At 58.6% G+C, this 21,904-nt stretch overlaps 8 non-coding genes and 2 pseudogenes across 8 annotated transcripts; all 10 read right to left on the reverse strand.

Annotated features, from left to right (window-relative positions):
* Window positions 1-1,535: 1,535 nt before the first annotated feature.
* On the reverse strand, window positions 1,536-1,644 carry LOC145427453 (5S ribosomal RNA; annotated as a pseudogene).
* Window positions 1,645-2,349: 705 nt separating this feature from the next.
* Window positions 2,350-2,468, reverse strand: LOC145427365 (5S ribosomal RNA; annotated as a pseudogene).
* Window positions 2,469-4,470: 2,002 nt separating this feature from the next.
* LOC145426875 (5S ribosomal RNA) lies at window positions 4,471-4,589 on the reverse strand. The gene has a single exon (XR_013907596.1). It is a non-coding gene; the product is annotated as a 5S ribosomal RNA (ribosomal RNA).
* Window positions 4,590-7,418: 2,829 nt separating this feature from the next.
* On the reverse strand, window positions 7,419-7,537 carry LOC145427510 (5S ribosomal RNA). The gene has a single exon (XR_013908052.1). It is a non-coding gene; the product is annotated as a 5S ribosomal RNA (ribosomal RNA).
* Window positions 7,538-8,870: 1,333 nt separating this feature from the next.
* Window positions 8,871-8,989, reverse strand: LOC145427511 (5S ribosomal RNA). Its single transcript, XR_013908053.1, has one exon. It is a non-coding gene; the product is annotated as a 5S ribosomal RNA (ribosomal RNA).
* Window positions 8,990-10,912: 1,923 nt separating this feature from the next.
* On the reverse strand, window positions 10,913-11,031 carry LOC145426657 (5S ribosomal RNA). Its single transcript, XR_013907367.1, has one exon. It is a non-coding gene; the product is annotated as a 5S ribosomal RNA (ribosomal RNA).
* A 1,889-nt stretch (window positions 11,032-12,920) lies between these two features.
* Window positions 12,921-13,039, reverse strand: LOC145426876 (5S ribosomal RNA). The gene has a single exon (XR_013907597.1). It is a non-coding gene; the product is annotated as a 5S ribosomal RNA (ribosomal RNA).
* Window positions 13,040-15,318: 2,279 nt separating this feature from the next.
* Window positions 15,319-15,437, reverse strand: LOC145427512 (5S ribosomal RNA). The gene has a single exon (XR_013908054.1). It is a non-coding gene; the product is annotated as a 5S ribosomal RNA (ribosomal RNA).
* A 2,079-nt stretch (window positions 15,438-17,516) lies between these two features.
* LOC145426905 (5S ribosomal RNA) lies at window positions 17,517-17,635 on the reverse strand. Its single transcript, XR_013907626.1, has one exon. It is a non-coding gene; the product is annotated as a 5S ribosomal RNA (ribosomal RNA).
* Window positions 17,636-19,793: 2,158 nt separating this feature from the next.
* On the reverse strand, window positions 19,794-19,912 carry LOC145427701 (5S ribosomal RNA). Its single transcript, XR_013908243.1, has one exon. It is a non-coding gene; the product is annotated as a 5S ribosomal RNA (ribosomal RNA).
* Window positions 19,913-21,904: the final 1,992 nt, after the last annotated feature.

Consider the following 21,904-nt stretch of genomic DNA (forward strand, 5'->3'; position numbering starts at 1 on the left):
TGGTGTGTTGTACATGGCCACAGCTAGCAGCACAGGGCCTGGTTTGGTGAAGATGGCCTCGGCCAGAAGCGCAGGGCCTGGTGTGATGTGAGTGGCCTGAGCAAGAGCCACAGGCCCTGGTGTGGTGTAAGTGGCCTCAGCCAGAAGCCACAGGCACTGGTGTGGTGTAAGTGGCCTCAGCCAGCAGCCACAGGCCCTGGTGTGGTGTAAGTGGCCTCAGCCAGCAGCCACAGGCCCTGGTGTGGTGTAAGTGGCCTCAGCCAGCAGCCACAGGCCCTGGTGTGGTGTAAGTGGCCTCAGCCAGAGCCACAGGCCCTGGTGCGGTGTAAGTGGCCTCAGCCAGTGCCACAGGCCCTGGTGTGGTGTAAGTGGCCTGAGCAAGAGCCACAGGCCCTGGTGTGGTGTAAGTGGCCTCAGCCAGCAGCCACAGGCCCTGGTGTGGTGTAAGTGGCCTCAGCCAGCAGCCACAGGCCCTGGTGTGGTGTAAGTGGCCTCAGCCAGCAGCCACAGGCCCTGGTGTGGTGTAAGTGGCCTCAGCCAGAGCCACAGGCCCTGGTGTAGTGTAAGTGGCCTCAGCCAGTGCCACAGGCCCTGGTGTGGTGTAAGTGGCCTGAGCAAGAGCCACAGACCCTGGTGTGGTGTAATTGGCCTCAATAGCAACTAATGCCCTGGTGTGGTGTAGGTGGCCTCAGCCAGCAGCCACAGGCCCTGGTGTGGTGTAAGTGGCCTCAGCCAGTGCCACAGGCCCTGGTGTGGTGTAAGGGGCCTCAATAGCAACTAATGCCCTGGTGTGGTGTAAGTGGCCTCAGCCAGCAGCCACAGGCACTGGTGTGGTGTAAGTGCCCTCAGCCAGCAGCCACAGGCCCTGGTGTGGTGTAAGTGGCCTCAGCCAGCAGCCACAGGCCCTGGTGTGGTGTAAGTGGCCTCAGCCAGCAGCACAGGCCCTGGTGTGGTGTAAGTGGCCTGAGCAAGAGCCACAGGCCCTGGTGTGGTGTAAGTGGCCTCAGCCAGAAGCCACAGGCACTGGTGTGGTGTAAGTGCCCTCAGCCAGCAGCCACAGGCCCTGGTGTGGTGTAAGTGACCTCAGCCAGCAGCCACAGGCCCTGGTGTGGTGTAAGTGGCCTCAGCCAGCAGCCACAGGCCCTGGTGCGGTGTAAGTGGCCTCAGCCAGTGCCACAGGCCCTGGTGTGGTGTAAGTGGCCTGAGCAAGAGCCACAGACCCTGGTGTGGTGTAATTGGCCTCAATAGCAACTAATGCCCTGGTGTGGTGTAAGTGGCCTCAGCCAGCAGCCACAGGCCCTGGTGTGGTGTAAGTGGCCTCAGCCAGCAGCCACAGGCCCTGATGTGGTGTAAGTGGCCCCAGCCGGTCACTCAGGCCCTGGTGTGGTGTAGGTGGCATCAGCTAGCAGCACAAGACATTGTAAAACAGCCAAAAGCAATGTCGTTAATGTGCCATCATTAATGGGCAGCTGCTTTTGGTCTTTTAATACACCCCTTCTCTGGATCAAAAGCGGTTCAATGACATGAAAATGAAAGGCTTACAGCACCAGGTAGTCTCCCATCCAAGTACAAACCAAGCCCAGCCCTGCTTAGCTTCCGAGATCAGACGAGGTCGGGCGTGCTCAGGGTGGTATGGCCGTAAGCTGCTGGCCCCAGCACAATGTCTCAATTTATGGATTCAACTGATTAGGTGGCAAGTACCTGAAGTTACGAAGACAATCCTTTAACCATACCTGCATGTTTGCATAATACCCTAACCCAAAGGCTCAGTTTAGCATTTATCTAACAGCACAGGCCCTGGATTGTTGAAGATGGCCTCAGGAACCAGCACAGGGCCTGGTGTGTTGTACATGGCCACAGCTAGCAGCACAGGGCCTGGTTTGGTGAAGATGGCCTCGGCCAGAAGCGCAGGGCCTGGTGTGATGTGAGTGGCCTGAGCAAGAGCCACAGGCCCTGGTGTGGTGCAAGTGGCCTCAGCCAGAAGCCACAGGCACTGGTGTGGTGTAAGTGGCCTCAGCCAGCAGCCACAGGCCCTGGTGTGGTGTAGGTGGCCTCAGCCAGCAGCCACAGGCCCTGGTGTGGTGTAAGTGCCCTCAGCCAGCAGCCACAGGCCCTGGTGTGGTGTAAGTGGCCTCAGCCAGCAGCCACAGGCCCTGATGTGGTGTAAGTGGCCTCAGCCGGTCACTCAGGCCCTGGTGTGGTGTAGGTGGCATCAGCTAGCAGCACAAGACATTGGAAAACAGCCAAAAGCAATGTCGTTAATGTGCCCTCATTAATGGGCAGCTGCTTTTGGTCTTTTAATACACCCCTTCTCTGGATCAAAAGCGGTTCAATGACATGAAAATGAAAGACTTATAGCACCAGGTATTCCCAGGCAGTCTCCCATCCAAGTACTAACCAAGCCCAGCCCTGCTTAGCTTCCGAGATTAGACGAGGTCGGGCGTGCTCAGGGTGGTATGGCCGTAAGCTGCTGGCCCCAGCACAATGTCTCAATTTATGGATTCAAGAGATTAGGTGGCAAGTACCTGAAGTTACGAAGACAATCCTTTAACCATACCTGCATGTTTGCATAATACCCTAACCCAAAGGCTCAGTTTAGCATTTATCTAACAGCACAGGCCCTGGATTGTTGAAGATGGCCTCAGGAACCAGCACAGGGCCTGGTGTGTTGTACATGGCCACAGCAAGAAGCACAGGGCCTGGTTTGGTGAAGATGGCCTCGGCGAGAAGCGCAGGGCCTGGTGTGATGTGACTGGCCTGAGCAAGAGCCACAGGCCCTGGTGTGGTGTAAGTGGCCTCAGCCAGAAGCCACAGGCACTGGTGTGGTGTAAGTGGCCTCAGCCAGCAGCCACAGGCCCTGGTGTGGTGTAAGTGGCCTCAGCCAGCAGCCACAGGCCCTGGTGTGGTGTAAGTGGCCTCAGCCAGCAGCCACAGGCCCTGGTGTGGTGTAAGTGGCCTCAGCCAGAGCCACAGGCCCTGGTATAGTGTAAGTGGCCTCAACCAGTGCCACAGGCCCTGGTGGGGTGTAAGTGGCCTGAGCAAGAGCCACAGACCCTGGTGTGGTGTAATTGGCCTCAATAGCAACTAATGCCCTGGTGTGGTGTAGGTGGCCTCAGCCAGCAGCCACAGGCCCTGGTGTGGTGTAAGTGGCCTCAGCCAGTGCCACAGGCCCCGGTGTTGTATAAGGGGCCTCAATAGCAACTAATGCCCTGGTGTGGTGTAGGTGGCCTCAGCCAGCAGCCACAGGCCCTGGTGTGGTGTAAGTGGCCTCAGCCAGTGCCAAAGGCCCTGATGTGGTGTAAGTGGCCTCAATAGCAACTAATGCCCTGGTGTGGTGTAAGTGGCCTCAGCCAGCAGCCACAGGCACTGGTGTGGTGTAAGTGGCCTCAGCCAGCAGCCACAGGCCCTGGTGTGGTGTAGTGGCCTCAGCCAGCAGCCACAGGCCCTGGTGTGGTGTAAGTGGCCTGAGCCAGCAGCCACAGGCCCTGGTGTGGTGTATGTGGCCTCAGCCAGAAGCCACAGGCACTGGTGTGGTGTAAGTGCCCTCAGCCAGCAGCCACAGGCCCTGGTGTGGTGTAAGTGACCTCAGCCAGCAGCCACAGGCCCTGGTGTGGTGTAAGTGGCCTCAGCCAGCAGCCACAGGCCCTGGTGTGGTGTAAGTGGCCTCAGCCAGTGCCACAGGCCCTGGTGTGGTGTAAGTGGCCTGAGCAAGAGTCACAGACCCTGGTGTGGTGTAATTGGCCTCAATAGCAACTAATGCCCTGGTGTGGTGTAGGTGGCCTCAGCCAGCAGCCACAGGCCCTGGTGTGGTGTAAGTGGCCTCAGCCAGTGCCACAGGCCCTGGTGTGGTGTAAGTGGCCTGAGCAAGAGCCACAGGCCCTGGTGTGGTGTAAGTGGCCTCAGCCAGCAGCCACAGGCCCTGGTGTGGTGTAAGTGGCCTGAGCAAGAGCCACAGGCCCTGGTGTAGTGTAAGTGGCCTCAGCCAGAAGCCACAGGCACTGGTGTGGTGTAAGTGCCCTCAGCCAGCAGCCACAGGCCCTGGTGTGGTGTAAGTGACCTCAGCCAGCAGCCACAGGCCCTGGTGTGGTGTAAGTGGCCTCAGCCAGCAGCCACAGGCCCTGGTGTGGTGTAAGTGGCCTCAGCCAGTGCCACAGGCCCTGGTGTGGTGTAAGTGGCCTGAGCAAGAGTCACAGACCCTGGTGTGGTGTAATTGGCCTCAATAGCAACTAATGCCCTGGTGTGGTGTAGGTGGCCTCAGCCTGCAGCCACAGGCCCTGATGTGGTGTAAGTGGCCCCAGCCGGTCACTCAGGCCCTGGTGTGGTGTAGGTGGCATCAGCTAGCAGCACAAGACATTGGAAAAGAGCCAAAATCAATGTCGTTAATGTGCCCTCATTAATGGGCAGCTGCTTTTGGTCTTTTAATACACCCCTTCTCTGGATCAAAAGCGGTTCAATGACATGAAAATGAAAGGCTTACAGCACCAGGTATTCCCAGGTAGTCTCCCATCCAAGTACTAACCAAGCCCAGCCCTGTTTAGCTTCCGAGATCAGACGAGGTCGGGCATGCTCAGGGTGGTATGGCCGTAAGCTGCTGGCCCCAGCACAATGTCTCAATTTATGGATTCAACTGATTAGGTGGCAAGTACCTGAAGTTACGAAGACAATCCTTTAACCATACCTGCATGTTTGCATAATACCCTAACCCAAAGGCTCAGTTTAGCATTTATCTAACAGCACAGGCCCTGGATTGTTGAAGATGGCCTCAGGAACCAGCACAGGGCCTGGTGTGTTGTACATGGCCACAGCTAGCAGCACAGGGCCTGGTTTGGTGAAGATGGCCTCGGCCAGAAGCGCAGGGCCTGGTGTGATGTGAGTGGCCTGAGCAAGAGCCACAGGCCCTGGTGTGGTGTAAGTGGCCTCAGCCAGAAGCCACAGGCACTGGTGTGGTGTAAGTGGCCTCAGCCAGCAGCCACAGGACCTGGTGTGGTGTAAGTGGCCTCAGCCAGCAGCCACAGGCCCTGGTGTGGTGTAAGTGGCCTCAGCCAGCAGCCACAGGCCCTGGTGTGGTGTAAGTGGCCTCAGCCAGCAGCCACAGGCCCTGGTGTGGTGTAAGTGGCCTCAGCCAGAGCCACAGGCCCTGGTGTAGTGTAAGTGGCCTCAGCCAGTGCCACAGGCCCTGGTGTGGTGTAAGTGGCCTGAGCAAGAGCCACAGACCCTGGTGTGGTGTAATTGGCCTCAATAGCAACTAATGCCCTGTTGTGGTGTATGTGGCCTCAGCCAGCAGCCACAGGCCCTGGTGTGGTGTAAGTGGCCTCAGCCAGTGCCACAGGCCCTGGTGTGGTGTAAGGGGCCTCAATAGCAACTAATGCCCTGGTGTGGTGTAAGTGGCCTCAGCCAGCAGCCACAGGCACTGGTGTGGTGTAAGTGGCCTCAGCCAGCAGCCACAGGCCCTGGTGTGGTGTAAGTGGCCTCAGCCAGCAGCCACAGGCCCTGGTGTGGTGTAAGTGGCCTGAGCCAGCAGCCACAGGCCCTGGTGTGGTGTAAGTGGCCTCAGCCAGAAGCCACAGGCACTGGTGTGGTGTAAGTGCCCTCAGCCAGCAGCCACAGGCCCTGGTGTGGTGTAAGTGACCTCAGCCAGCAGCCACAGGCCCTGGTGTGGTGTAAGTGGCCTCAGCCAGCAGCCACAGGCCCTGGTGTGGTGTAAGTGGCCTCAGCCAGTGCCACAGGCCCTGGTGTGGTGTAAGTGGCCTGAGCAAGAGTCACAGACCCTGGTGTGGTGTAATTGGCCTCAATAGCAACTAATGCCCTGGTGTGGTGTAGGTGGCCTCAGCCAGCAGCCACAGGCCCTGGTGTGGTGTAAGTGGCCTCAGCCAGTGCCACAGGCCCTGGTGTGGTGTAAGTGGCCTGAGCAAGAGCCACAGGCCCTGGTGTGGTGTAAGTGGCCTCAGCCAGCAGCCACAGGCCTTGGTGTGGTGTAAGTGGCCTGAGCAAGAGCCACAGGCCCTGGTGTGGTGTAAGTGGCCTCAGCCAGAAGCCACAGGCACTGGTGTGGTGTAAGTGCCCTCAGCCAGCAGCCACAGGCCCTGGTGTGGTGTAAGTGACCTCAGCCAGCAGCCACAGGCCCTGGTGTGGTGTAAGTGGCCTCAGCCAGCAGCCACAGGCCCTGGTGTGGTGTAAGTGGCCTCAGCCAGTGCCACAGGCCCTGGTGTGGTGTAAGTGGCCTGAGCAAGAGTCACAGACCCTGGTGTGGTGTAATTGGCCTCAATAGCAACTAATGCCCTGGTGTGGTGTAGGTGGCCTCAGCCAGCAGCCACAGGCCCTGGTGTGGTGTAAGTGGCCTCAGCCAGTGCCACAGGCCCTGGTGTGGTGTAAGTGGCCTGAGCAAGAGCCACAGACCCTGGTGTGGTGTAATTGGCCTCAATAGCAACTAATGCCCTGGTGTGGTGTAAGTGGCCTCAGCCAGCAGCCACAGGCCCTGGTGTGGTGTAAGTGGCCTCAGCCAGCAGCCACAGGCCCTGGTGTGGTGTAAGTGGCCTCAGCCAGCAGCCACAGGCCCTGGTGTGGTGTAAGTGGCCTCAGCCAGAGCCACAGGCCCTGGTGTGGTGTAAGTGGCCTCAGCCAGTGCCACAGGCCCTGGTGTGGTGTAAGTGGCCTGAGCAAGAGCCAAAGACCCTGGTGTGGTGTAATTGACCTCAATAGCAACTTATGCCCTGGTGTGGTGTAAGTGGCCTCAGCCAGCAGCCACAGGCCCTGGTGTGGTGTAAGTGGCCTCAATAGCAACTAATGCCCTGGTGTGGTGTAAGTGGCCTCAGCCAGCAGCCACAGGCCCTGGTGTGGTGTAAGTGGCCTCAGCCAGCAGCCACAGGCCCTGGTGTGGTGTAAGTGGCCTGAGCAAGAGCCACAGGCCCTGGTGTGGTGTAAGTGGCCTCAGCCAGAAGCCACAGGCACTGGTGTGGTGTAAGGGGCCTCAATAGCAACTAATGCCCTGGTGTGGTGTAAGTGACCTCAGCCAGCAGCCACAGGCCCTGGTGTGGTGTAAGTGGCCTCAGCCAGCAGCCACAGGCCCTGGTGTGGTGTAAGTGGCCTCAGCCAGTGCCACAGACCCTGGTGTGGTGTAATTGGCCTCAATAGCAACTAATGCCCTGGTGTGGTGTAAGTGGCCTCAGCCAGCAGCCACAGGCCCTGGTGTGGTGTAAGTGGCCTCAGCCAGCAGCCACAGGCCCTGATGTGGTGTAAGTGGCCCCAGCCGGTCACTCAGGCCCTGGTGTGGTGTAGGTGGCATCAGCTAGCAGCACAAGACATTGGAAAACAGCCAAAAGCAATGTCGTTAATGTGCCCTCATTAATGGGCAGCTGCTTTTGGTCTTTTAATACACCCCTTCTCTGGATCAAAAGCGGTTCAATGACATGAAAATGAAAGGCTTACAGCACCAGGTATTCCCAGGTAGTCTCCCATCCAAGTACTAACCAAGCCCAGCCCTGCTTAGCTTCCGAGATCAGACGAGGTCGGGCGTGCTCAGGGTGGTATGGCCGTAAGCTGCTGGCCCCAGCACAATGTCTCAATTTATGGATTCAACTGATTAGGTGGCAAGTACCTGAAGTTACGAAGACAATCCTTTAACCATACCTGCATGTTTGCATAATACCCTAACCCAAAGGCTCAGTTTAGCATTTATCTAACAGCACAGGCCCTGGATTGTTGAAGATGGCCTCAGGAACCAGCACAGGGCCTGGTGTGTTGTACATGGCCACAGCTAGCAGCACAGGGCCTGGTGTGATGTGAGTGGCCTCGGCCAGAAGCCACAGGCACTGGTGTGGTGTAAGTGGCCTCAGCCAGCAGCCACAGGCCCTGGTGTGGTGTAAGTGGCCTCAGCCAGCAGCCACAGGCCCTGGTGTGGTGTAAGTGGCCTCAGCCAGCAGCCACAGGCCCTGGTGTGGTGTAAGTGGCCTCAGCCAGAGCCACAGGTCCTGGTGTGGTGTAAGTGGCCTCAGCCAGTGCCACAGGCCCTGGTGTGGTGTAAGTGGCCTCAGCCAGAAGCCACAGGCCCTGGTGTGGTGTAAGTGGCCTCAGCCAGCAGCCACAGGCCCTGGTGTGGTGTAATTGGCCTCAGCCAGAGCCACAGGTCCTGGTGTGGTGTAAGTGGCCTCAGCCAGTGCCACAGGCCCTGGTGTGGTGTAAGTGGCCTGAGCAAGAGCCACAGACCCTGGTGTGGTGTAATTGGCCTCAATAGCAACTAATGCCCTGGTGTGGTGTAGGTGGCCTCAGCCAGCAGCCACATGCCCTGGTGTGGTGTAAGTGGCCTCAATAGCAACTAATGCCCTGGTGTGGTGTAAGTGGCCTCAGCCAGCAGCCACAGGCCCTGGTGTGGTGTAAGTGGCCTCAGCCAGAGCCACAGGTCCTGGTGTGGTGTAAGGGGCCTCAATAGCAACTAATGCCCTGGTGTGGTGTAAGTGACCTCAGCCAGCAGCCACAGGCCCTGGTGTGGTGTAAGTGGCCTCAGCCAGCAGCCACAGGCCCTGGTGTGGTGTAAGTGGCCTCAGCCAGCAGCCACAGACCCTGGTGTGGTGTAATTGGCCTCAATAGCAACTAATGCCCTGGTGTGGTGTAAGTGGCCTCAGCCAGCTGCCACAGGCCCTGGTGTGGTGTAAGTGGCCTCAGCCAGCAGCCACAGGCCCTGATGTGGTGTAAGTGGCCCCAGCCGGTCACTCAGGCCCTGGTGTGGTGTAGGTGGCATCAGCTAGCAGCACAAGACATTGGAAAACAGCCAAAAGCAATGTCGTTAATGTGCCCTCATTAATGGGCAGCTGCTTTTGGTCTTTTAATACACCCCTTCTCTGGATCAAAAGCGGTTCAATGACATGAAAATGAAAGGCTTACAGCACCAGGTATTCCCAGGTAGTCTCCCATCCAAGTACTAACCAAGCCCAGCCCTGCTTAGCTTCCGAGATCAGACGAGGTCGGGCGTGCTCAGGGTGGTATGGCCGTAAGCTGCTGGCCCCAGCACAATGTCTCAATTTATGGATTCAACTGATTAGGTGGCAAGTACCTGAAGTTACGAAGACAATCCTTTAACCATACCTGCATGTTTGCATAATACCCTAACCCAAAGGCTCAGTTTAGCATTTATCTAACAGCACAGGCCCTGGATTGTTGAAGATGGCCTCAGGAACCAGCACAGGGCCTGGTGTGTTGTACATGGCCACAGCTAGCAGCACAGGGCCTGGTGTGATGTGAGTGGCCTGAGCCAGAAGCCACAGGCACTGGTGTGGTGTAAGTGGCCTCAGCCAGCAGCCACAGGCCCTGGTGTGGTGTAAGTGGCCTCAGCCAGCAGCCACAGGCCCTGGTGTGGTGTAAGTGGCCTCAGCCAGCAGCCACAGGCCCTGGTGTGGTGTAAGTGGCCTCAGCCAGAGCCACAGGTCCTGGTGTGGTGTAAGTGGCCTCAGCCAGTGCCACAGGCCCTGGTGTGGTGTAAGTGGCCTCAGCCAGAAGCCACAGGCCCTGGTGTGGTGTAAGTGGCCTCAGCCAGCAGCCACAGGCCCTGGTGTGGTGTAATTGGCCTCAGCCAGAGCCACAGGTCCTGGTGTGGTGTAAGTGGCCTCAGCCAGTGCCACAGGCCCTGGTGTGGTGTAAGTGGCCTGAGCAAGAGCCACAGACCCTGGTGTGGTGTAATTGGCCTCAATAGCAACTAATGCCCTGGTGTGGTGTAGGTGGCCTCAGCCAGCAGCCACAGGCCCTGGTGTGGTGTAAGTGGCCTCAATAGCAACTAATGCCCTGGTGTGGTGTAAGTGGCCTCAGCCAGCAGCCACAGGCCCTGGTGTGGTGTAAGTGGCCTCAGCCAGAGCCACAGGTCCGGGTGTGGTGTAAGTGGCCTCAGCCAGAGCCACAGGTCCTGGTGTGGTGTAAGTGGCCTCAGCCAGTGCCACAGGCCCTGGTGTGGTGTAAGTGGCCTCAGCCAGCAGCCACAGGCCCTGGTGTGGTGTAAGTGGCCTCAGCCAGCAGCCACAGGCCCTGGTGTGGTGTAAGTGGCCTCAGCCAGCAGCCACAGGCCCTGGTGTGGTGTAAGTGGCCTCAGCCAGAGCCACAGGTCCTGGTGTGGTGTAAGTGGCCTCAGCCAGTGCCACAGGCCCTGGTGTGGTGTAAGTGGCCTGAGCAAGAGCCACAGACCCTGTTGTGGTGTAATTGGCCTCAATAGCAACTAAGGCCCTGGTGTGGTGTAGGTGGCCTCAGCCAGCAGCCACAGGCCCTGGTGTGGTGTAAGTGGCCTCAGCCAGTGCCACAGGCCCTGGTGTGGTGTAAGTGGCCTGAGCAAGAGCCACAGGCCCTGGTGTGGTGTAAGTGGCCTCAGCCAGCAGCCACAGGCCCTGGTGTGGTGTAAGTGGCCTGAGCAAGAGCCACAGGCCCTGGTGTGGTGTAAGTGGCCTCAGCCAGAAGCCACAGGCACTGGTGTGGTGTAAGTGCCCTCAGCCAGCAGCCACAGGCCCTGGTGTGGTGTAAGTGACCTCAGCCAGCAGCCACAGGCCCTGGTGTGGTGTAAGTGGCCTCAGCCAGCAGCCACAGGCCCTGGTGTGGTGTAAGTGGCCTCAGCCAGTGCCACAGGCCCTGGTGTGGTGTAAGTGGCCTGAGCAAGAGTCACAGACCCTGGTGTGGTGTAATTGGCCTCAATAGCAACTAATGCCCTGGTGTGGTGTAGGTGGCCTCAGCCAGCAGCCACAGGCCCTGATGTGGTGTAAGTGGCCCCAGCCGGTCACTCAGGCCCTGGTGTGGTGTAGGTGGCATCAGCTAGCAGCACAAGACATTGGAAAAGAGCCAAAATCAATGTCGTTAATGTGCCCTCATTAATGGGCAGCTGCTTTTGGTCTTTTAATACACCCCTTCTCTGGATCAAAAGCGGTTCAATGACATGAAAATGAAAGGCTTACAGCACCAGGTATTCCCAGGTAGTCTCCCATCCAAGTACTAACCAAGCCCAGCCCTGCTTAGCTTCCGAGATCAGACGAGGTCGGGCATGCTCAGGGTGGTATGGCCGTAAGCTGCTGGCCCCAGCACAATGTCTCAATTTATGGATTCAACTGATTAGGTGGCAAGTACCTGAAGTTACGAAGACAATCCTTTAACCATACCTGCATGTTTGCATAATACCCTAACCCAAAGGCTCAGTTTAGCATTTATCTAACAGCACAGGCCCTGGATTGTTGAAGATGGCCTCAGGAACCAGCACAGGGCCTGGTGTGTTGTACATGGCCACAGCTAGCAACACAGGGCCTGGTTTGGTGAAGATGGCCTCGGCCAGAAGCGCAGGGCCTGGTGTGATGTGAGTGGCCTGAGCAAGAGCCACAGGCCCTGGTGTGGTGTAAGTGGCCTCAGCCAGAAGCCACAGGCACTGGTGTGGTGTAAGTGGCCTCAGCCAGCAGCCACAGGCCCTGGTGTGGTGTAAGTGGCCTCAGCCAGCAGCCACAGGCCCTGGTGTGGTGTAAGTGGCCTCAGCCAGCAGCCACAGGCCCTGGTGTGGTGTAAGTGGCCTCAGCCAGCAGCCACAGGCCCTGGTGTGGTGTAAGTGGCCTCAGCCAGAGCCACAGGCCCTGGTGTAGTGTAAGTGGCCTCAGCCAGTGCCACAGGCCCTGGTGTGGTGTAAGTGGCCTGAGCAAGAGCCACAGACCCTGGTGTGGTGTAAGTGGCCTCAATAGCAACTAATGCCCTGGTGTGGTGTAGGTGGCCTCAGCCAGCAGCCACAGGCCCTGGTGTGGTGTAAGTGGCCTCAGCCAGCAGCCACAGGCACTGGTGTGGTGTAAGTGGCCTCAGCCAGCAGCCACAGGCACTGGTGTGGTGTAAGTGGCCTCAGCCAGCAGCCACAGGCACTGGTGTGGTGTAAGTGGCCTCAGCCAGCAGCCACAGGCCCTGGTGTGGTGTAAGTGGCCTGAGCCAGCAGCCACAGGCCCTGGTGTGGTGTAAGTGGCCTCAGCCAGAAGCCACAGGCACTGGTGTGGTGTAAGTGCCCTCAGCCAGCAGCCACAGGCCCTGGTGTGGTGTAAGTGACCTCAGCCAGCAGCCACAGGCCCTGGTGTGGTGTAAGTGGCCTCAGCCAGCAGCCACAGGCCCTGGTGTGGTGTAAGTGGCCTCAGCCAGTGCCACAGGCCCTGGTGTGGTGTAAGTGGCCTGAGCAAGAGTCACAGACCCTGGTGTGGTGTAATTGGCCTCAATAGCAACTAATGCCCTGGTGTGGTGTAGGTGGCCTCAGCCAGCAGCCACAGGCCCTGGTGTGGTGTAAGTGGCCTCAGCCAGTGCCACAGGCCCTGGTGTGGTGTAAGTGGCCTGAGCAAGAGCCACAGGCCCTGGTGTGGTGTAAGTGGCCTCAGCCAGCAGCCACAGGCCCTGGTGTGGTGTAAGTGGCCTGAGCAAGAGCCACAGGCCCTGGTGTGGTGTAAGTGGCCTCAGCCAGAAGCCACAGGCACTGGTGTGGTGTAAGTGCCCTCAGCCAGCAGCCACAGGCCCTGGTGTGGTGTAAGTGACCTCAGCCAGCAGCCACAGGCCCTGGTGTGGTGTAAGTGGCCTCAGCCAGCAGCCACAGGCCCTGGTGTGGTGTAAGTGGCCTCAGCCAGTGCCACAGGCCCTGGTGTGGTGTAAGTGGCCTGAGCAAGAGTCACAGACCCTGGTGTGGTGTAATTGGCCTCAATAGCAACTAATGCCCTGGTGTGGTGTAGGTGGCCTCAGCCTGCAGCCACAGGCCCTGATGTGGTGTAAGTGGCCCCAGCCGGTCACTCAGGCCCTGGTGTGGTGTAGGTGGCATCAGCTAGCAGCACAAGACATTGGAAAAGAGCCAAAATCAATGTCGTTAATGTGCCCTCATTAATGGGCAGCTGCTTTTGGTCTTTTAATACACCCCTTCTCTGGATCAAAAGCGGTTCAATGACATGAAAATGAAAGGCTTACAGCACCAGGTATTCCCAGGTAGTCTCCCATCCAAGTACTAACCAAGCCCAGCCCTGTTTAGCTTCCGAGATCAGACGAGGTCGGGCATGCTCAGGGTGGTATGGCCGTAAGCTGCTGGCCCCAGCACAATGTCTCAATTTATGGATTCAACTGATTAGGTGGCAAGTACCTGAAGTTACGAAGACAATCCTTTAACCATACCTGCATGTTTGCATAATACCCTAACCCAAAGGCTCAGTTTAGCATTTATCTAACAGCACAGGCCCTGGATTGTTGAAGATGGCCTCAGGAACCAGCACAGGGCCTGGTGTGTTGTACATGGCCACAGCTAGCAGCACAGGGCCTGGTTTGGTGAAGATGGCCTCGGCCAGAAGCGCAGGGCCTGGTGTGATGTGAGTGGCCTGAGCAAGAGCCACAGGCCCTGGTGTGGTGTAAGTGGCCTCAGCCAGAAGCCACAGGCACTGGTGTGGTGTAAGTGGCCTCAGCCAGTAGCCACAGGCCCTGGTGTGGTGTAAGTGGCCTCAGCCAGCAGCCACAGGCCCTGGTGTGGTGTAAGTGGCCTCAGCCAGCAGCCACAGGCCCTGGTGTGGTGTAAGTGGCCTCAGCCAGCAGCCACAGGCCCTGGTGTGGTGTAAGTGGCCTCAGCCAGAGCCACAGGCCCTGGTGTAGTGTAAGTGGCCTCAGCCAGTGCCACAGGCCCTGGTGTGGTGTAAGTGGCCTGAGCAAGAGCCACAGACCCTGGTGTGGTGTAATTGGCCTCAATAGCAACTAATGCCCTGTTGTGGTGTATGTGGCCTCAGCCAGCAGCCACAGGCCCTGGTGTGGTGTAAGTGGCCTCAGCCAGTGCCACAGGCCCTGGTGTGGTGTAAGGGGCCTCATTAGCAACTAATGCCCTGGTGTGGTGTAAGTGGCCTCAGCCAGCAGCCACAGGCACTGGTGTGGTGTAAGTGGCCTCAGCCAGCAGCCACAGGCCCTGGTGTGGTGTAAGTGGCCTCAGCCAGCAGCCACAGGCCCTGGTGTGGTGTAAGTGGCCTGAGCCAGCAGCCACAGGCCCTGGTGTGGTGTAAGTGGCCTCAGCCAGAAGCCACAGGCACTGGTGTGGTGTAAGTGCCCTCAGCCAGCAGCCACAGGCCCTGGTGTGGTGTAAGTGACCTCAGCCAGCAGCCACAGGCCCTGGTGTGGTGTAAGTGGCCTCAGCCAGCAGCCACAGGCCCTGGTGTGGTGTAAGTGGCCTCAGCCAGTGCCACAGGCCCTGGTGTGGTGTAAGTGGCCTGAGCAAGAGTCACAGACCCTGGTGTGGTGTAATTGGCCTCAATAGCAACTAATGCCCTGGTGTGGTGTAGGTGGCCTCAGCCAGCAGCCACAGGCCCTGGTGTGGTGTAAGTGGCCTCAGCCAGTGCCACAGGCCCTGGTGTGGTGTAAGTGGCCTGAGCAAGAGCCACAGGCCCTGGTGTGGTGTAAGTGGCCTCAGCCAGCAGCCACAGGCCTTGGTGTGGTGTAAGTGGCCTGAGCAAGAGCCACAGGCCCTGGTGTGGTGTAAGTGGCCTCAGCCAGAAGCCACAGGCACTGGTGTGGTGTAAGTGGCCTCAGCCAGTGCCACAGGCCCTGGTGTGGTGTAAGTGGCCTGAGCAAGAGCCACAGGCCCTGGTGTGGTGTAAGTGGCCTCAGCCAGCAGCCACAGGCCTTGGTGTGGTGTAAGTGGCCTGAGCAAGAGCCACAGGCCCTGGTGTGGTGTAAGTGGCCTCAGCCAGCAGCCACAGGCCCTGGTGTGGTGTAAGTGACCTCAGCCAGCAGCCACAGGCCCTGGTGTGGTGTAAGTGGCCTCAGCCAGCAGCCACAGGCCCTGGTGTGGTGTAAGTGGCCTCAGCCAGTGCCACAGGCCCTGGTGTGGTGTAAGTGGCCTGAGCAAGAGTCACAGACCCTGGTGTGGTGTAATTGGCCTCAATAGCAACTAATGCCCTGGTGTGGTGTAGGTGGCCTCAGCCAGCAGCCACAGGCCCTGGTGTGGTGTAAGTGGCCTCAGCCAGTGCCACAGGCCCTGGTGTGGTGTAAGTGGCCTGAGCAAGAGCCACAGACCCTGGTGTGGTGTAATTGGCCTCAATAGCAACTAATGCCCTGGTGTGGTGTAAGTGGCCTCAGCCAGCAGCCACAGGCCCTGGTGTGGTGTAAGTGGCCTCAGCCAGCAGCCACAGGCCCTGATGTGGTGTAAGTGGCCCCAGCCGGTCACTCAGGCCCTGGTGTGGTGTCGGTGGCATCAGCTAGCAGCACAAGACATTGGAAAACAGCCAAAAGCAATGTCGTTAATGTGCCCTCATTAATGGGCAGCTGCTTTTGGTCTTTTAATACACCCCTTCTCTGGATCAAAAGCGGTTCAATGACATGAAAATGAAAGGCTTACAGCACCAGGTATTCCCAGGTAGTCTCCCATCCAAGTACTAACCAAGCCCAGCCCTGCTTAGCTTCCGAGATCAGACGAGGTCGGGCGTGCTCAGGGTGGTATGGCCGTAAGCTGCTGGCCCCAGCACAATGTCTCAATTTATGGATTCAACTGATTAGGTGGCAAGTACCTGAAGTTACGAAGACAATCCTTTAACCATACCTGCATGTTTGCATAATACCCTAACCCAAAGGCTCAGTTTAGCATTTATCTAACAGCACAGGCCATGGATTGTTGAAGATGGCCTCAGGAACCAGCACAGGGCCTGGTGTGTTGTACATGGCCACAGCTAGCAGCACAGGGCCTGGTTTGGTGAAGATGGCCTCGGCCAGAAGCGCAGGGCCTGGTGTGATGTGAGTGGCCTGAGCAAGAGCCACAGGCCCTGGTGTGGTGTAAGTGGCCTCAGCCAGAAGCCACAGGCACTGGTGTGGTGTAAGTGGCCTCAGCCAGCAGCCACAGGCCCTGGTGTGGTGTAAGTGGCCTCAGCCAGCAGCCACAGGCCCTGGTGTGGTGTAAGTGGCCTCAGCCAGCAGCCACAGGCCCTGGTGTGGTGTAAGTGGCCTCAGCCAGAGCCACAGGCCCTGGTGTGGTGTAAGTGGCCTCAGCCAGTGCCACAGGCCCTGGTGTGGTGTAAGTGGCCTGAGCAAGAGCCAAAGACCCTGGTGTGGTGTAATTGGCCTCAATAGCAACTTATGCCCTGGTGTGGTGTAAGTGGCCTCAGCCAGCAGCCACAGGCCCTGGTGTGGTGTAAGTGGCCTCAGCCAGCAGCCACAGGCCCTGGTGTGGTGTAAGTGGCCTGAGCAAGAGCCACAGGCCCTGGTGTGGTGTAAGTGGCCTCAGCCAGAAGCCACAGGCACTGGTGTGGTGTAAGGGGCCTCAATAGCAACTAATGCCCTGGTGTGGTGTAAGTGACCTCAGCCAGCAGCCACAGGCCCTGGTGTGGTGTAAGTGGCCTCAGCCAGCAGCCACAGGCCCTGGTGTGGTGTAAGTGGCCTCAGCCAGTGCCACAGACCCTGGTGTGGTGTAATTGGCCTCAATAGCAACTAATGCCCTGGTGTGGTGTAAGTGGCCTCAGCCAGCAGCCACAGGCCCTGGTGTGGTGTAAGTGGCCTCAGCCAGCAGCCACAGGCCCTGGTGTGGTGTAAGTGGCCTCAATAGCAACTAATGCCCTGGTGTGGTGTAAGTGGCCTCAGCCAGCAGCCACAGGCCCTGGTGTGGTGTAAGTGGCCTCAGCCAGAGCCACAGGTCCGGGTGTGGTGTAAGTGGCCTCAGCCAGAGCCACAGGTCCTGGTGTGGTGTAAGTGGCCTCAGCCAGTGCCACAGGCCCTGGTGTGGTGTAAGTGGCCTCAGCCAGCAGCCACAGGCCCTGGTGTGGTGTAAGTGGCCTCAGCCAGCAGCCACAGGCCCTGGTGTGGTGTAAGTGGCCTCAGCCAGCAGCCACAGGCCCTGGTGTGGTGTAAGTGGCCTCAGCCAGCAGCCACAGGCCCTGGTGTGGTGTAAGTGGCCTCAGCCAGAGCCACAGGTCCTGGTGTGGTGTAAGTGGCCTCAGCCAGTGCCACAGGCCCTGGTGTGGTGTAAGTGGCCTGAGCAAGAGCCACAGACCCTGTTGTGGTGTAATTGGCCTCAATAGCAACTAAGGCCCTGGTGTGGTGTAGGTGGCCTCAGCCAGCAGCCACAGGCCCTGGTGTGGTGTAAGTGGCCTCAGCCAGAGCCACAGGTCCTGGTGTGGTGTAAGTGGCCTCAGCCAGTGCCACAGGCCCTGGTGTGGTGTAAGTGGCCTGAGCAAGAGCCACAGACCCTGTTGTGGTGTAATTGGCCTCAATAGCAACTAAGGCCCTGGTGTGGTGTAGGTGGCCTCAGCCAGCAGCCACAGGCCCTGGTGTGGTGTAAGTGGCCTCAGCCAGCAGCCACAGGCCCTGGTGTGGTGTAAGTGGCCTCAGCCAGCAGCCACAGGCCCTGATGTGGTGTACGTGGCCCCAGCTGGTCACTCAGGCCCTGGTGTGGTGTAGGTGGCATCAGCTAGCAGCACAAGACATTGGAAAACAGCCAAAAGCAATGTCGTTAATGTGCCCTCATTAATGGGCAGCTGCTTTTGGTCTTTTAATACACCCCTTCTCTGGATCAAAAGCGGTTCAATGGCATGAAAATGAAAGGCTTACAGCACCAGGTATTCCCAGGCGGTCTCCCATCCAAGTACTAACCAAGCCCAGCCCTGCTTAGCTTCCGAGATCAGACGAGGTCGGGCGTGCTCAGGGTGGTATGGCCGTAAGCTGCTGGCCCCAGCACAATGTCTCAATTTATGGATTCAACTGATTAGGTGGCAAGTACCTGAAGTTACGAAGACAATCCTTTAACCATACCTGCATGTTTGCATAATACCCTAACCCAAAGGCTCAGTTTAGCATTTATCTAACAGCACAGGCCCTGGATTGTTGAAGATGGCCTCAGGAACCAGCACAGGGCCTGGTGTGTTGTACATGGCCACAGCTAGCAGCACAGGGCCTGGTTTGGTGAAGATGGCCTCGGCCAGAAGCGCAGGGCCTGGTGTGATGTGAGTGGCCTGAGCAAGAGCCACAGGCCCTGGTGTGGTGTAAGTGGCCTCAGCCAGAAGCCACAGGCACTGGTGTGGTGTAAGTGGCCTCAGCCAGCAGCCACAGGCCCTGGTGTGGTGTAAGTGGCCTCAGCCAGCAGCCACAGGCCCTGGTGTGGTGTAAGTGGCCTCAGCCAGCAGCCACAGGCCCTGGTGTGGTGTAAGTGGCCTCAGCCAGAGCCACAGGCCCTGGTGCGGTGTAAGTGGCCTCAGCCAGTGCCACAGGCCCTGGTGTGGTGTAAGTGGCCTGAGCAAGAGCCACAGGCCCTGGTGTGGTGTAAGTGGCCTCAGCCAGCAGCCACAGGCCCTGGTGTGGTGTAAGTGGCCTCAGCCAGCAGCCACAGGCCCTGGTGTGGTGTAAGTGGCCTCAGCCAGCAGCCACAGGCCCTGGTGTGGTGTAAGTGGCCTCAGCCAGAGCCACAGGCCCTGGTGTAGTGTAAGTGGCCTCAGCCAGTGCCACAGGCCCTGGTGTGGTGTAAGTGGCCTGAGCAAGAGCCACAGACCCTGGTGTGGTGTAATTGGCCTCAATAGCAACTAATGCCCTGGTGTGGTGTAGGTGGCCTCAGCCAGCAGCCACAGGCCCTGGTGTGGTGTAAGTGGCCTCAGCCAGTGCCACAGGCCCTGGTGTGGTGTAAGGGGCCTCAATAGCAACTAATGCCCTGGTGTGGTGTAAGTGGCCTCAGCCAGCAGCCACAGGCACTGGTGTGGTGTAAGTGCCCTCAGCCAGCAGCCACAGGCCCTGGTGTGGTGTAAGTGGCCTCAGCCAGCAGCCACAGGCCCTGGTGTGGTGTAAGTGGCCTCAGCCAGCAGCACAGGCCCTGGTGTGGTGTAAGTGGCCTGAGCAAGAGCCACAGGCCCTGGTGTGGTGTAAGTGGCCTCAGCCAGAAGCCACAGGCACTGGTGTGGTGTAAGTGCCCTCAGCCAGCAGCCACAGGCCCTGGTGTGGTGTAAGTGACCTCAGCCAGCAGCCACAGGCCCTGGTGTGGTGTAAGTGGCCTCAGCCAGCAGCCACAGGCCCTGGTGCGGTGTAAGTGGCCTCAGCCAGTGCCACAGGCCCTGGTGTGGTGTAAGTGGCCTGAGCAAGAGCCACAGACCCTGGTGTGGTGTAATTGGCCTCAATAGCAACTAATGCCCTGGTGTGGTGTAAGTGGCCTCAGCCAGCAGCCACAGGCCCTGGTGTGGTGTAAGTGGCCTCAGCCAGCAGCCACAGGCCCTGGTGTGGTGTAAGTGGCCTCAGCCAGAGCCACAGGCCCTGGTGTGGTGTAAGTGGCCTCAGCCACTGCCACAGGCCCTGGTGTGGTGTAAGTGGCCTGAGCAAGAGCCAAAGACCCTGGTGTGGTGTAATTGGCCTCAATAGCAACTAATGCCCTGGTGTGGTGTAGGTGGCCTCAATAGCAACTAATGCCCTGGTGTGGTGTAAGTGGCCTCAGCCAGCAGCCACAGGCCCTGGTGTGGTGTAAGTGGCTTGAGCAAGAGCCACAGACCCTGGTGTGGTGTAATTGGCCTCAATAGCAACTAAGGCCCTGGTGTGGTGTAGGTGGCCTCAGCCAGCAGCCACAGGCCCTGGTGTGGTGTAAGTGGCCTCAGCCAGCAGCCACAGGCCCTGGTGTGGTGTAAGTGGCCTCAGCCAGCAGCCACAGGCCCTGATGTGGTGTAAGTGGCCCCAGCCGGTCACTCAGGCCCTGGTGTGGTGTAGGTGGCATCAGCTAGCAGCACAAGACATTGGAAAACAGCCAAAAGCAATGTCGTTAATGTGCCCTCATTAATGGGCAGCTGCTTTTGGTCTTTTAATACACCCCTTCTCTGGATCAAAAGCGGTTCAGTGACATGAAAATGAAATGCTTACAGCACCAGGTATTCCCAGGCGGTCTCCCATCCAAGTACTAACCAAGCCCAGCCCTGCTTAGCTTCCGAGATCAGACGAGGTCGGGCGTGCTCAGGGTGGTATGGCCGTAAGCTGCTGGCCCCAGCACAATGTCTCAATTTATGGATTCAACTGATTAGGTGGCAAGTACCTGAAGTTACGAAGACAATCCTTTAACCATACCTGCATTTTTGCATAATACCCTAACCCAAAGGCTCAGTTTAGCATTTATCTAACAGCACAGGCCCTGGATTGTTGAAGATGGCCTCAGGAACCAGCACAGGGCCTGGTGTGTTGTACATGGCCACAGCAAGCAGCACAGGGCCAGGTTTGGTGAAGATGGCCTCGGCCAGAAGCACAGGGTCTGGTGTGATATGAGTGGCCTGAGCAAGAGCCACAGGCCCTGGTGTGGTGTAAGTGGCCTCAGCCAGAAGCCACAGGCCCTGGTGTGGTGTAGGTGGCCTCAGCCAGCAGCCACAGGCCCTTGTGTGGTGTAAGTGGCCTCAGCCAGCAGCCACAGGCCCTGGTGTGGTGTAAGTGGCCTCAGCCAGCAGCCACAGGCCCTGGTGTGGTGTAAGTGGCCTCAGCCAGTGCCACAGGCCCTGGTGTGGTGTAAGGGGCCTCAATAGCAACTAATGCCCTGGTGTGGTGTAAGTGGCCTCAGCCAGCAGCCACAGGCACTGGTGTGGTGTACGTGCCCTCAACAAGCAGCCACAGGCCCTGGTGTGGTGTAAGTGGCCTCAGCCAGCAGCCACAGGCCCTGGTGTGGTGTAAGTGGCCTCAGCCAGCAGCCACAGGCCCTGGTGTGGTGTAAGTGGCCCAAGCAAGAGCCACAGGCCCTGGTGTGGTGTAAGTGGCCTCAGCCAGAAGCCACAGGCACTGGTGTGGTGTAAGTGCCCTCAGCCAGCAGCCACAGGCCCTGGTGTGGTGTAAGTGACCTCAGCCAGCAGCCACAGGCCCTGGTGTGGTGTAAGTGGCCTCAGCCAGCAGCCACAGGCCCTGGTGTGGTGTAAGTGGCCTCAGCCAGTGCCACAGGCACTGGTGTGGTGTAAGTGGCCTGAGCAAGAGTCACAGACCCTGGTGTGGTGTAATTGGCCTCAATAGCAACTAATGCCCTGGTGTGGTGTAGGTGGCCTCAGCCAGCAGCCACAGGCCCTGGTGTGTTGTAAGTGGCCTCAGTCAGTGCCACAGGCCCTGGTGTGGTGTAAGTGGCCTGAGCAAGAGCCACAGACCCTCGTGTGGTGTAATTGGCCTCAATAGCAACTAATGCCCTGGTGTGGTGTAAGTGGCCTCAGCCAGCAGCCACAGGCCCTGGTGTGGTGTAAGTGGCCTCAGAAGCAAATAAGGCCGTATTGTGGTGTATGTGGCCTCAGCCAGGAGCCACAGGCCCTGGTGTGGTGTAAGTGGCCTGAGCAAGAGCCACAGACCCTGGTGTGGTGTAAGTGGCCTCAGCCAGCAGCCACAGGCCTTGGTGTGGTGTAAGTCGCCTCAGCCAGAAGCCACAGGCACTGGTGTGGTGTAAGTGGCCTCAGCCAGCAGCCACAGGCCCTGGTGTGGTGTAAGTGGCCTGAGCAAGAGCCACAGGCCCTGGTGTGGTGTAATTGGCCTCAATAGCAACTAAGGCCCTGGTGTGGTGTAAGTGGCCTCATCCAGAGCCACAGGCCCTGGTGTGGTGTAAGTGGCCTCAGAAGCAAATAAGGCCGTGGTGTGGTGTAAGTGGCCTCAGCCAGAAGCCACAGGCACTGGTGTGGTGCAAGTGGCCTCAGCCAGCAGCCACAGGCCCTGGTGTGGTGTAAGTGACTTCAGCCAGTGCCACAGGCCCTGGTGTGGTGTAAGTGGCCTGAGCAAGAGCCACCGACCCTGGTGTGGTGTAATTGGCCTCAATAGCAACTAATGCCCTGGTCTGGTGTAGGTGGCCTCAGCCAGCAGCCACAGGCCCTGGTGTGGTGTAAGTGGCCTCAGCCAGTGCCACAGGCCCTGGTGTGGTGTAAGGGGCCTCAATAGCAACTAATGCCCTGGTGTGGTGTAAGTGGAGTCAGCCAACAGCCACAGGCACTGGTGTGGTGTAAGTGCCCTCAGCCAGCAG

This window comes from Astatotilapia calliptera, chromosome 3 (assembly GCF_964374335.1).
Source record: "Astatotilapia calliptera chromosome 3, fAstCal68.1, whole genome shotgun sequence".
In the NCBI taxonomy this organism is placed as follows: Eukaryota; Metazoa; Chordata; class Actinopteri; order Cichliformes; family Cichlidae; genus Astatotilapia; species Astatotilapia calliptera.